This window comes from Macrosteles quadrilineatus, unplaced genomic scaffold (assembly GCF_028750875.1).
Source record: "Macrosteles quadrilineatus isolate MER2022 unplaced genomic scaffold, UCM_ALF_1.0 Scaffold_6__1_contigs__length_79288215, whole genome shotgun sequence".
NCBI lineage: Eukaryota > Metazoa > Arthropoda > Insecta > Hemiptera > Cicadellidae > Macrosteles > Macrosteles quadrilineatus.
The window spans coordinates 60,272,657-60,286,766 of NW_026542599.1; the positions used below are offsets into that span (position 1 = coordinate 60,272,657).

Genomic DNA, 14,110 nt, shown 5'->3' on the forward strand with positions numbered 1-14,110 from the left:
TATCTTTAACTTTCAACAAACAATTCCCTCAAAAATTCCTCATTTTACGATTACTTTAATAATACAGAGTAAGTTATCTATTCAACAAGATCTTCATCATCCCCATTGAGTGGAACTTCTTCCCCACTGTCCACAGTGGCAGGTTTTTTCCCTCTGAAAAAAGTCAAAACAAAATAGAATCAATATTAAATTTAAGGATAATTAACCAAAATGATTAATTTTGTATCTCTGGTATAAAAAAAATAGGCAAGTAAGCAACATTTTTAACTAACGCAGTTTAACTCACAACCAGTGTAGGCCTGTTTAGTGAAAATTAATTTATTCCTACAATGATAAACAAATACAATTTATGATCTTCCCAATAATATTAATATTAATTATTAATATGTATAAAACACAATTACATTTTTATTGTCAACAAATGCTAGACACAAGCCCAGGATTGTTTTCACATTACTTCAGGCGAGACCTAGGCGTTGCGGCATTATCACTTCGATAAAATAATTAGGTGAATCTGCGGGATTCTATATTTTCGTTTAAGTATAAAACTAGTGATAGTGCTTGGTTGGTTATCCTAAATATAGCCAAGACATTTGTTACAAATCTTGCTCATACTTTACAAATATATATAAGCTTTCATTTACTGTATAAATTAACCCAGGTAAGCCCAGCATTGCTATGAAACATGAAAACCCCTCTACAAGAATAAAAATACTTGCATTTTTCTTTTGGCGAATTTCCCTATAAGGAAATAGCTATTACCGTAGGTGGCATGGTAAGACCTAGGCCCGGGACCGATTTACTTTTTCATTTTGATGTCCCCAGAGCCCAAAAACACCATTCGTTCACATTTTTATAAATGTATATATAGATATATATATATATATATATGTCCGTGAACACGATAACTTGAGTAAGTTAATTTTTGTCCGATTTTGATGAAATTTGGTTTGAAGGTGTAAGGCGGGATAAACTTGAATGAGTTCGCGAACCAGCATGATCAGACCATGGGAACGGGGTTTTACGGGGGGTTTTATGGGGTAAAAATAGGGTTTTCTAATTTTTGACCCTGTAAACACAAAATTTCCCAATTTCTCTCCAGACCTTTTTAAAGAGCTTAAAAAAACAAATGATTTAGTATATCAAAGTGTTTTTTTTACAATTATTGGTTACGGAGAAAATCCAAAAAAATTTTATTTTAAAATTCCCATGTTATTCTTATGGAGAATATTGTAAAATGTTGTAGTTTGCTTGTTTATGGATATATTTTGACCAAACTTGGTAAATTTATTTATTTGATACTAAGTTATTAATATTTTACTAAAAAAAACACACTTTTTTACCCTCCTTGTAGCAGCAAGCCTAGGTACTCATTAAAGCTAATGTTAACCCATGTAGCACAGATGGTTGGGCCAACGTTGGTAAATTGTGGAGCCACACAGTTGGCCAACGGTAGAAATGTCACCTCTTTAAACTGTTTTCCAGCCAACCATTGTCCAACCGTTTTATTTCACACAAAATAATAAAGATTTAGTACGAAAAGCATAATTATTAGTTGAGTAAATTGATTAAATAGTTCATAAAAACAAATTTTGAAAAAAACTAGAACAAAATTTTTTTGGCCCAGACGGGTCTCGAACCCGGGTCCTTCGACTTATGAGCCTCTTACTTTACCACTGAGCTATCTGTGACTGCTGATATAGAGAGTTTTCAAGTGGTGAAAGAGTAGCCGACAGTTGCAATGGTCGCAATACTTCAAACATTTTTGATACTACACAGTATAATATGATTCTGTTAATCTGTTAAGGCATCATAAGTAGTTTTTTTTTTGGAGTTAGAGAGGATACTGGTATTTGAATGATTAATTAATTACCGTTAGATTGTTAATGCTATTATAATTGCCTGTTATATGATTAATTACTCTTTCCCCTTAAATTGTTGCAAATAAGTTAAAGAATATTAATTTAAAAAATATTTGCATTATTAAAATTATTAAAATTCATTGTTGTAGCGCCGGAACTGTAATATATAAAATATCTGGTTTTACAATACCTTTATCAGTTCCAAAAACTTTTGGAAACTTTTGGAACTGATAAAGGTATTGTAAAACCAGATATTTTATTATAATTATGTTGTGAAAGCTAGACCCAGAGAATGAAAGTCGTGTAAACTCAACTATGGACCATTGTTGGTCCAACAAAAGTATCTTTTGTTGGTCCAACGGAGTTAAAAACGGTTGGACAACGGTTGGCTTGATGTATGATACCCAGCAATGTATTTCATTAACAATGAACCAATGTTGGTCCACAGTTGTAAATATTGGTTGGCCCAACTACGAGATATACAGTTGGACAACGGTTGGTTGGTTGTGGAAGCTCCAACCAACCATCGACCAACTGTCCCACAGTTGGCCAACGTTGGCCCAACCATCTGTGCTACATGGGAAATTAATACATTTAATTGAAAACCAATTCAGGCAAATGGAAATTCACTTAGTCGGCAGGTTTGCTGCGGGGGGGGGGTATTTTTTAGCTTATACAGTACCTGAGTCCTTGAGTGATCATAATGATAAACAATAAAAAACATTTTTATGAAAAACCATTATGCAGTAGACTAGACTCCTTTTTACCCGAACACCTAGTAACCAGACTGCACTCAGCAGATATATTTCTTAAACCAGACAATTTTTATCAGTACGGTTTAACCACACTGGATCGGCAGGAAGTGGGGGGGTACTGAAAAAAATTGTCTTGTAGGATAGATTTGAGACCATTCATCACATGTCTAAAGATCAAAAGATTTAAAAGGTATAGTCTTGGCATCTTATGTTTTGTTTATAGTAATCCCAAAGTGTCTATAGTTTGGCTATTTTACAGAATTAACATTATTGGCTTATATATTTTGCAGTAGACTTTCATGTAACAAGTATGAGGGCACGTCAGTTTCAACTGTCTCCTCCCCTGTATAATTTAGTCCACGGTACAGTATTATTAGGCTACCAATGGAATTCTATTAATGATGAGTTGAATAGTTAGTTGGTGAAAATTTTTTATCCTTACCTTCTTTCACATCTGGTTTTGGCTTGTTGAAGCCACTTAGCATCAACGCTTGTAACTTTGGCTTCCGTGGCTTCACTTATGCCGAACATTTTCTGTGCAGCAGCTAAAAAAAAAAAAAAAAAATACTTAAAATGAACTTAATACAGAATAGTAGCCTACATTTAACCCCTAAGACCTAAAGTTTGTCTTCCCATTTCAAGCCTGGGGTTAGATTTAATTTCTGAAGCAAAGTTCAAGATTTTACTTTCATATTACCTTAATATTTTAATAAATCAACTGTTTGACAAGTTCGCTACTGATCGACATGTACATGCGCCGGTAGGGCGATTAAGATAGACCGATCCTAATATTCAACGTCACTGATGGACTAAAGGTAGTAAATAAGTCAGTAGCGATTAGTAAACCTTCATTTGATTTTTCCATTATCAGCAAGTTTGGTTAGTTAGGTTAGGTTATGACAGTTTAATTTTTATATTACACAAATTATAATTTTTTTTATTTTTTAACTCTCATTTTGTCCGTATTAAAATTCCGCAGGTGTTATAAAAATTGTGCCACCCCTACAGTGCCTATCTTAACCGCTTCTGGTAAAAATAATCCAGCTGTAGGCCGATGTGTATAACTTTATTTAGAAGGTCTTTATTACATAACCTGTGTCTAAACTTAAGCCTAGACCTAAGTTATTTTAGTTATAAATTATTTATGTTAAAACACCCAGGTACAGTTCTGCAATAAACCTACAAAAGGCATATTTTATATCATCAGATGCAACTTTTATTCGATAATTTAACTTAGGTAACTTAATAAAATATTAAGTTAAGTTAGGATTACATTATTTTTCCATAAAATACTGAAGTAAAGTTATAACTTTAAATGTTTGACTCAGATTAAAATATTTCATTCGAAGTAAAATATTAAGTTTAACTTAGGCCAGAGTTTCTCAAAGTGTGGTCCGGAAGCATTTTTTTGTTGAGTCCACAAAAAACATTTTAATCAAATTTATTTTTATATGTATTGTATATTATATTATACTAGCCTATTTTGCTATAGGCTAAAGGATTAAAATTAAGAAAAATGCAAACGAACTTAAACCTAAATAAGTAACTTACTTATTTATTATTTAGGTTTAAGTTTGTTTGCATTTTTCTTAATTTTGATTTTAATAAGTAGCTTAAAGGCCTATTTTGCTTGGAGCGATTGCAGCGATAGTCACGTGGCGATAATCGCTCCGCGATAGTAGCTGGGCACTGCTCTGACGGAGTTTGCGTTGTCCTATTTTGCTTGGAGCGACTATCGCAAGAGTTTCTAGCTACAGACCCGGACCACTGCCCTGGGTACCAGTCTGAGCGATAATCACGCCATGACTGATGCACAGTAAAACATGCACAGAACCTCAAAACAGTCCAGTTCACTCCGTAGGCACATTAATAATACGGGTTAAAATAGCCATAATTTACTTTTTGTTCACATTACTTTCTCCATTCATGTGCTGTTAAGGTTGTACTGTTTTGGTTATTTTTTCTTACACATTAATTTCATTTTCTATATTTAATTGTAGGTAGAAGAAACAGGCGACTCTTCATTACCAGCAAACTTTGCATTGTCATTGCTCATATGTGTGTTTACATTTTTTTAGGTAATCCTCGTCCATTCAAATTTAAATATAAAATGCTTGACTGTTCCAAGCTGACTATGTTACTTAGTTGTGGGTTTTAATACTGTATCAGTTTTTTTGTATGAATAAATATTTTTTATTTAGACTCCAAGTTTTATTTTCCGACATTCATGTAATCTTATTGATATCACTAATTTGTTTTTATTGATATAAATATATTTTTTTCATTGACATCACTACAGTTTTCTATTTATATCCTACCTAGTGACATCTAGTGATAAGTATCTGTCCCAAATCCTACGTATCACTATGTATTTTCTATCAATCGTCTATTGATACTTCCACTAGGGTCAAGTAGAGCCTCATCTTCTAACTCCTCCCTGAGGAGATACTTTAAAAAGTTACAACACGCACTCGTGGCCTCACCATTGTGAGTGCTGGTAGGATTCAAATAACTATGAAAAATCGTGCGACGACTGAAAATTAATCGCTCTAAGCAAAACGGCCGCTGTAACAGCGATAGTAACTGAACAATAATCGCTGTGCGACTATCGCTACAATCGCTCCAAGCAAAATAGGCATTAAGTTAAGCGGACTAAATCAAAGTAAGTTAACGTAATGCCAATTTTAGTTTAATGGAGAAGAAATGTTGTAGCCTATATCAGAAACTCATCGCCTGAAAGCTGACCAGACTCTTACTGCGATTAAACGTAGGTTACTGCATTTTATCTGACAGTGTCACTAACAACGTAGGCTTAAATATTGAGTAGGCTACTGAAGTAACTTAGCTTTAAGTCCCTAGCCCTAAGTTATAAGTCACCTACACATTAAAATATCATTGTATAAAATATGGCATTAAGTTAAGTCTAAAGCCGGGTTTTCCTAGACGCGGAAAAGGAGCGCGGAGAGCGGAAAATCGATTAACATGGCATTCCGCTCCGCTTCTAGGAAAACAGTAACATTAAACTATTTAAGACAAGAGGAGTTCACTCTCCACGCTACTCTCTCCCCACATAGAAAAACCCAGTTTTATAGAATAGTCTACAACGTAACTTAGGCCCATTATGGCTAATCTAGGCTATAACTTACCATAGTCTATACTATATCCTAAACAGTGAAGACAATGCCTAAGTTAGACCAAACTCCAATACCTATCTTACATGGAGAACTTGATATCCAAGCTGGTTAAAAAAAAATGTTTTTAGGCATACAAACAACTCAAACAAACTAAGGTAGGCCGATAAGTTGACAACAAATTATCGGTCATATTTAAATAGGTACACTTCGCCTCTAACCTTTTTATTTTTCAGGTTAGGCTACTCATTGCACGTAGGCTGACCAACTCAAAAGTGGCTTGCTTTAGGCTTTAGGCTATACTTAGTTCCTTTAAAATGTTCACTGATTTTGAGTTTACTTAATTTCTTCCTAGACTATTCTCGTAATTAAGACGATTTGATTTTGTTAGTCACAATCCTTGAGTTTACTTAACTTAGTTTCCAGTTTGTAAGAACTTACCTTGATGGATAAGAAGAAATAGGCCTAGATGAAACTTAATAAAAAATCAGCTTCAACAATATATAATAACTTGAACAACTCAGCACCACAATATCGATATTTCACAATGAGAGAGATTGAGAATGAATCACTCACTCACAAATACACAAAAACAAAGCAATAAACCAATATGGCCGATGGCGTCTTCAAGTGTCGGTCCCACCGTTAGCGTCGTTCCCGCTTGGAATTGTGGGTAACTTACAGTCGACTCCAATTCGAATCCAACGTGATACTTAAAAGCTGTAATTTCAAGCCAACGTAAGCGTAATGGAAGTGCATTGTGGGTAATATTACACTCGACTCGGGTTCGAATCTAATGTGATATTTCAAAGCTGTTAATACAAGCAAGTGCAAGCGTAAAGGTAGTGTGTTGTGTATACTCGAATCCAGTTTGAATATAATGTGACATTTCAAAGCTGTTAATTCAATCCACTGTAAGCGTAATTCAAGTGTGTTACACGAAGTTGACACTTGACTCGAGTTTGAATCTAAAGTGACAATTCAAAGCTGTCATTTCAAGTAAAAGCAATCGTAATTCAAGGCTTGAATCAAGCTTACGTGCTATCTGGGTTTGTTTACAGTTAAGTTTTCTATACCAACCTGTGAGAAATAGCACTGTTGAAATATGATGCCATGACTAATGTGTACGTTGAAAAGTCGTAAGGAACTGTGACTGCATAAATGGCTTTGAGAGTTTGCAGAAGGCCATAATACCATTGACAATACCTATTTGCACAGCGGGCAATCACAAAGATGCAAAATGGCACGATTACACTATCGGAACGGAGCTTTAAAACCAAATTTTTTTCCCACTTTTACCCAAGTCAAACGCTGCAACTTTTCTTAAAGAGTGAAAATTTAAAAACGTACGTTTTCAGGAAAAGCTCTTTTAAAATTTGTTGTTCCGTTATTTGGAACTTTTTTTTTATTTTCTTTATTTCATTGACATTTGAAGTTTCATAAAATGTCCATGGTAACGCAATATCTTTGGTGGTTTTAGCGAATTTCCCATATAGGGAATAAGCTATTACCGTAGTACTCATGGTAAGACCTGGACGCAGGACTGATTTACTTTTTTGTTTTGAGGTCCCTAGAGGCCAAAAACACCATCCGTTCAAATTCATATATATATATATATTTATATATATATATATATGTCCGTTAGCACGATAACTCAAGCAAAATGATCCAATTTTGATGAAATTTGGTATAAACGTGTAAACCTATATTCATTCGAACGAGTTCGCGAACCAGCATGATCGGACCATGGGATCGGGTGTTTATGGGGGGTTTTATGGGGTAAAAATAGGTTTTTCCCATTTTTGGCCCTATAAACACAACATTTCACAATTTCTTTCCAAACCATTTTGTAGAGCTTAAAAAAACAAATAATTTAGTATATTGAAGCATTATTGTGCGCCTAATGGTTACGGAGAAAATTTAAATTTAAAATTCCCATGGAGAATAAGTCAACTGTTGTAATTTGCTTGTTTATGAACATATTTTGATCGAATTTGTAAAATACTTTCATTTCTTACTAAACTATTAACATTTTACAGCAAAAATCACCTTTTTACCTTCCCTGTTGCAGCAAACCTAAGTACTCGTTTAACTAATTGTATTTAAATAGGGAATAAATGTGATATTTTTAAGGATGCATTTTAGTGTAAATCCAATCAGGCAAAAGGAAATTCGCTTAGTCTGCAGGTTTGCTGCGGCGGGGGTATTTTATTAATAGAGCATCTTTGTTGGAAAAACACGAAATTTTGTCACGACCATCACAGACATAAAACTGAATATTAAAAATAGTTAACATTATTTTTATAACTATGTTTTGCTATAAATTAATTTACTTTTATGGCCATTATACAATAAACAGCTCACTAAGCTTTTGGTATATTTGGTCTTTCTAGAAAAAACTAAAAAAAACCTAAAAAAATTAAAAAAGCCAATAAAATCTTTTAAGTTTGTATAACTCCGAAAAATCTTACCTGAGACCCGAAAAATCGTTATGTTTTTATAGAGGTATGCTTATTTTGTGTATCAAACATTGAAATATGATGTTATTTTAATTTTAGCGAATTTCCCATATAGGGAATAAGCTATTACCGTAGTACTCATGGTAAGACCTGGACCCGAGACCGATCTAATTTTTCATTTTGAGGTCCCTAGAGGCCAAAAACACCATCTGTTCAAATTCATATATATATATATATATATATATATATTTATATATATATATGTGTCCGTTAGCACGATAACTCGAGCAAAAATGATCCGATTTTGTTGAAATTTGGTACAAACGTGTAAACCTACGTTTATTCGAACGAGTTCGCGATTCAGCATAATCGGACCATGAGATCGGGGGATTATGGGGGATTTTATGGGGTAAAAATGGGTTTTTCCCATTTTTGAACCTAAAAACAAAAAATGTTGTGATTTCTTTCTAAAACGTTTTGTAGAGCTTCAAAAAAGAAATAATTTAGTATTTTGAAGCGCTGTTGTATGCCTAACGGTCACGGAGAAAATTCAAAAATAGTGTAATTAAAAATTTCCATGTTATTCTTATGGAGAAAATGAAAATTGTTGTAGTTTACTTGTTTATGGGTATATATTGATAAAATTTGGCAAATTTATTTATTTCATCCTATACTATTGATGTATGGTCAAAAAACACTTTTTACCTTCCCCGTAGCAGCAAACCTAAGCACTTGTTAAATTTAATGTTATTTAAATAGGGAATAATATGTCTTATTTATGGAAATATTTTAGTGAAAATGTAATCAGACAAGTTGAAATTCGCTTAGTCTGCAGGTTTGCTGAGGCGGGGGTATTTGATATTTTTATGATAGAAATCATAAACGTGATCGTCAGGGAAAAGCGGTACGGTCGTGAGTTGTCTGGAATAATCTAAATCTTTCTAAACAATCCTCCAATTATACTGTTAGTTATAATAAAAATGTGTGTTTCAATTGAACTAAAGTGTTCAATTTACAATGTTATTTAAGTTATTGTCACGACCAAACACAGTATAATCCATAAGGCTGGATTGGTCGTGAAACTTTGGTCGTGACATTACGTGTTATTTGGCTCTGTTCTGGTGGTAGCCCTGCACCTCATGTTCGTGGATACAAAGTGGACTTCTAGGTTTATCTAGCAATTGAAATATCTTATAAACAAAAATTAACACCGTGTCTACTTCATCGAATGACTGCGTACGGTCATGGACACACCAAAATTACAAAAAACACAAACTTGCCTTTATTGATCTTGTAATTCCTCCTTTCAACTCGAAACGACCGGCACTACAATCCAGACATACACCCCGAACTAGTCTCTAAAACGAACTGACGCAATCGAAGACAGGCTTGCCACTGTCGTGTTCCAAAGTTGAAAATTTTTCCCAAATGGTTTGAGACGCCAAATCGAGGGACAGACTTATTTTGTCATGGTAGTCAGTTTGCAATGACAATAAAATTATAATATGCTCCTTTTTTGTAAGTTTAATAACTATTGATGACATAAAAATATGGCTTTATATATTTCGGCATGAATAATTAGTCTAAAAACAGCGTTAAAGTTGGAAAATGTACCCTAGGAACACGTCATGGTCGTGAATTTCGAGACTTTAAAAATACCAAAAAAAATACCTAGAACCTATTTAAAACCAAATAAATGTGTGTAACATGTTGCCCCCATCCCAAAAAATATTAAAACACAAAATAATAAACTACAAATCCAGTATCTACGAAGTAAAAGGCCAGGGACATGAAAACGTAGTTTTTAAATTTTCACTCAAAACCATTATTAGAGGTTACAATCCCAAACAGATCGCTTTATAGTAAGCTTAGTAATTGTTTAAAAAGGAAAAACTAGACTAAACTGGTGTACCCTAAGTTGGCTTGTGGCTGATTGAAGTTTATTTATTTTACTAGCCTGAAAAAAAAAACTAAAAGAGTAAAAGATGTACGTCTAATAACACTTGTAATAATATATTTACACTTGTAAGGTTGACTCACAAGACGGTAAATACATATAATACCTCCTGCTGCAGCAAACCTCCTGACTAAGCGAATTTCCATTTGTGTGAATTAATTTTTAATTCATCTATTTAAAAAGTACCTAGGTTTGCTGCTTCAAGGAAACTAATAAAGTTTAATTTTTAGTAAAATATTAATAGTTTAGTTATTCTTATAATAATTATCGCGTTTTTATTAATTTTCTATACAAGTTTTTGATAAATTTCCCTGACTTTACTTTAGGCCTATTTTCAAAAATTTTCCCTGACTTGCGGCCTTTTTTTAAAACTTTCCCTGACCCCTCTACCTGTTTCCCTGATTGTCCAGGTTCATGCGGGAACCCTGTAGAAGTGTTATTTTCTGATTGGTATAGTGTAGCTTTGTATCCCTTTTCTCTTACTGAGGGGGAGGGGTCTACCGTTTCCGTTCGTCCAGTTGTTAATTAATCTCATGTTAGCCACCCATCACTCAGTCCTTCAACACAACTTTCAACCCGTTCGTTCATAAATACTTTTTTCATCTCTCCAAAAATACTATCTAAAATATAACGACTCTCTTTCAGACAGGAGTACAGGACTTACACTTTGACCCATAAAAGGTAATATAATGGTTTAATTACATTCAGTCTCCAGTTCAAAGTAAGTCAATTAAAGCGACCTAGGTTTCAGCACGACGTTGTGCTATCATCAGGCTTCCAGTCGAAAATGTTCAGTCCATTGGACGTCATTTAGTAAAAACTATATACAGTTCACAAGTTGACACAAACACATACACATTTACCGATCGGTATTTACAAGGGGAGAACGAGTACATTTTGTCAAATCACCGGCCGCAACGAGTGACATCCAAGCCACAACTAGCTAGATAATTCTTGTGGTCTACCTGACCTTTGTCCTTTGTATTGTCTTGATCCTTGGCTAATAGGATGCGTCAGTGTCGCTTGGGTCTCGATTATTTTGTTGAAAATTAAATTGGAGCTGTGGTGGATTTGATCGTTCATTAGGTTGTCAGCATATTGTTTTAATGACTTGTAGATGTGAAACTCTTCTAATGTATCTAATAAAAAGCATTTTTTGCAATAGCTGAGGATGTTAACATTTTCGTCCAATTTCCCCGGTCTATGGTCGTTTTTGATTATGTGTTGGGCGAATGTAGATTTTTGTTGGATAAGTCGGGGGTTTGTGTTCTTTCAACCGGGTTGTAAATGACTGACCTGTTTGGCCGATGTGGTATTGTTCACATTCACCACATTTTAGCTTATATACACCAGTTTTTTTCCAGTTTCCCTTAGTCATTAAAGGGGTGTCTTATAGTTAGAAGGCGTTCTAATTTATTGGAGGTTCTAGAAGCGGGTAATAAATTGTATGGTTTTAATTCTTTGTTTAATTCTTTTTAATTAATTTCTTTTTGTTTTAATTCTTTTGTGGTTGCTGCCTGATGATAGCACGTCGTGCTGAAACCTAGGTCGTATTAATCGACTTACTTTGAACTGGAGTCTGAAGGTAATTAAACCATTATATTAGTTATAAACCAGTTCAGGGGCAATTCCACATCTTATGATGTCAAAACCATAAAAGGTGTAACTTAGGTCTAGAAAATAAAGAGTTCACCCTCTGTTTTAAGGTTACAATTGGGGATTAGACAATACGCCAGCATGCTTAAAAGAACTCTGAGAGCAAAGGTTCTAGAATTGATTCTAGTTTAAAATTTTGACTACAAAACAGTAAGAAAGAGATTAAAACATAAGTGAGAGTACCTGAAACTATACTACATAACTATATTTACAACTGTAGTACAACGAGACGTTGGCGGTCTGTCGGGAAGGGTTTCTCAAAATTTGTTACCAAAACAAAATGCTGCCAGCTGATAACTTATTTAAAGTACTTAAATAAGTTTACAGTACTTGTTAAAATTGGGCAGTTAATTCTTTAACGACGAGTTAGTCTAAACTAGCTCTAACGGAGAGTGGTTGATTCCGATTTCATCTGTTACAGGCCAACTGCAGGTAGAGCAAAGTTTAACGGCGGTTTAAGCGTTTGGTGAAATCGGGCCTAACATGTAAACATGTTTCTTATCCAGAGATGCATTCTCACCCTCTCCGGGTGCAGTAAGACAGATAAGTTACCATAGTTATCACGCAAAGTGTATTTATTATTGGTAATGGAAAAGATTTACAATTAAAAGAGTAACTTCAAAGGTAATTCAAAGTTTTAAGTTCAGTGCAATGAATGTACTGTTTTGTGAAAGTAAAAATTTTTAGGCTACTGTACACTAAGTTTTTAGATAGCCTAGTATAACTCTAATTTATTTAGATAGTAAAGAAGTGTTGAAAGCATGGCAGGCAGTGTCTCAGACTTATTTTAGATGTGTGAGGAACAGATTCTATTTGCAAAACATCCATATAGATTGATTTACGATTTTATTGATTTAGAGGGGTCTAGACCGCTTTCCTCTTTAAAAAATGCTCAAAATTCATTAATTTAGCACTTAAATTGGCAATGTGGTGACGACATAGGGTTGCTGTATGGTTATGTGTAAAAAAGAAGAGATTTAGCTGGCGGCCCCCACTACAATAGTGGATAAAAATTAACGGGCAAGCAAAATTGTAGACCTATAGTAGCCTACATAGCAAAAATAGATAGGGTAACAGAAACTGTATGGGTCATAAACATATTAACAAACTGGCCAGAAAGTAAACACGGTTTTATTACCTATCCTTTAAATGTAACTTTCAAAAAACCGCTATTAGCCTATAGACATTCGGGCCAGTGACGTCATTTGCTCTTGTTTATTAATCCGATACTGTTTCTGTTCCAATAGGCTAGTTGTGCTACATTGTCAATATTAAAATGGTACGTGAGAAAAATGTTGCATTGCTTGTCACATCTCCATCTCACTAAAAATATTGAATAACTGAATAAAGACAAAATGCTCTCTGTCTGCTAGTGAACACGGACAGGACTACTACGGTAACATAGAAGGGCTAGCCCAGTCCTTTGATGACCGCGTGCCGCCTGATGCTGCCCCCCCTCGCCCCGCGCGCCCTTACCTCTCCCCATTCCACCACTGTGACGTAGCAGCGGGCGCTGCCGCCAGACACTGCCATTGTAACACGCGCTTTACGCTTGCAGTTTATCTTCTGTTTATAACGGTTTTACATAGAAATAGTTTTTTTTTTATGATATCATTTTACACGTTGACAAGAAGACCCTTGATAACAAGTTACCCTTGATAACAAGTGTAATTTTCAAATCCCCTTGAATTAATTTTACCCCTAATTACATGTTTTTATAAACTTCAATAAGAAGTCAATTTTGATAACAGGTCTAATTAAATAATCCCCATGAGAGTCTTGTTATGGAGGTCTTACTGTAGGCCTAAGGCCTAGGTATTATTTTCTGTATAAAATTTTAAAAAGTGTTATTATTTCATCGTATAGGTAACTGTTAATAAATACGTTATAAAAAAACGATATAGTCATAAATCTGGATTATAAGAACAAAATTCACTACAGAGCGAGTGCAAACACAGGTATGAGGTACTGTAGGCCAACTGCTGCACGGGACAGCGCCTGCGATGTCACACTCGGCCACGAGGCGAGAGGGGCTGGAATCACTTTTCTAGCACTAGTGGGTTAGCCCTTCTATGTTAGTAGTCCTGGAACACGGATACCTTCAGACTGGCCGGCATATGCGAATTGAAGGACTGGGAGCAATGAAACAGACGATAAAGATAAACTAAGACCTTGCTGGCCAAAGTGAAACCAAGAAATAAAAACACAATAGTATTGAGTTTGAGAGTTGCATTTTTCAGTAATTTTGCATAGCGATATTTGCGAACACAAACTTTTATATTATTCCAAA

The 14,110-nt window shown here is 34.6% G+C and overlaps 1 long non-coding RNA gene across 1 annotated transcript; it reads right to left on the bottom strand.

Moving 5' to 3' along the window:
- Nucleotides 1-93: 93 nt before the first annotated feature.
- Nucleotides 94-6,332, bottom strand: LOC128997333 (uncharacterized). Its single transcript, XR_008491121.1, has 3 exons — nucleotides 6,190-6,332; nucleotides 3,060-3,162; nucleotides 94-153 (listed from the first exon to the last, which is right to left on the bottom strand). It is a non-coding gene; the product is annotated as an uncharacterized LOC128997333 (long non-coding RNA).
- Between the last annotated feature and the right edge of the window lie 7,778 nt (nucleotides 6,333-14,110).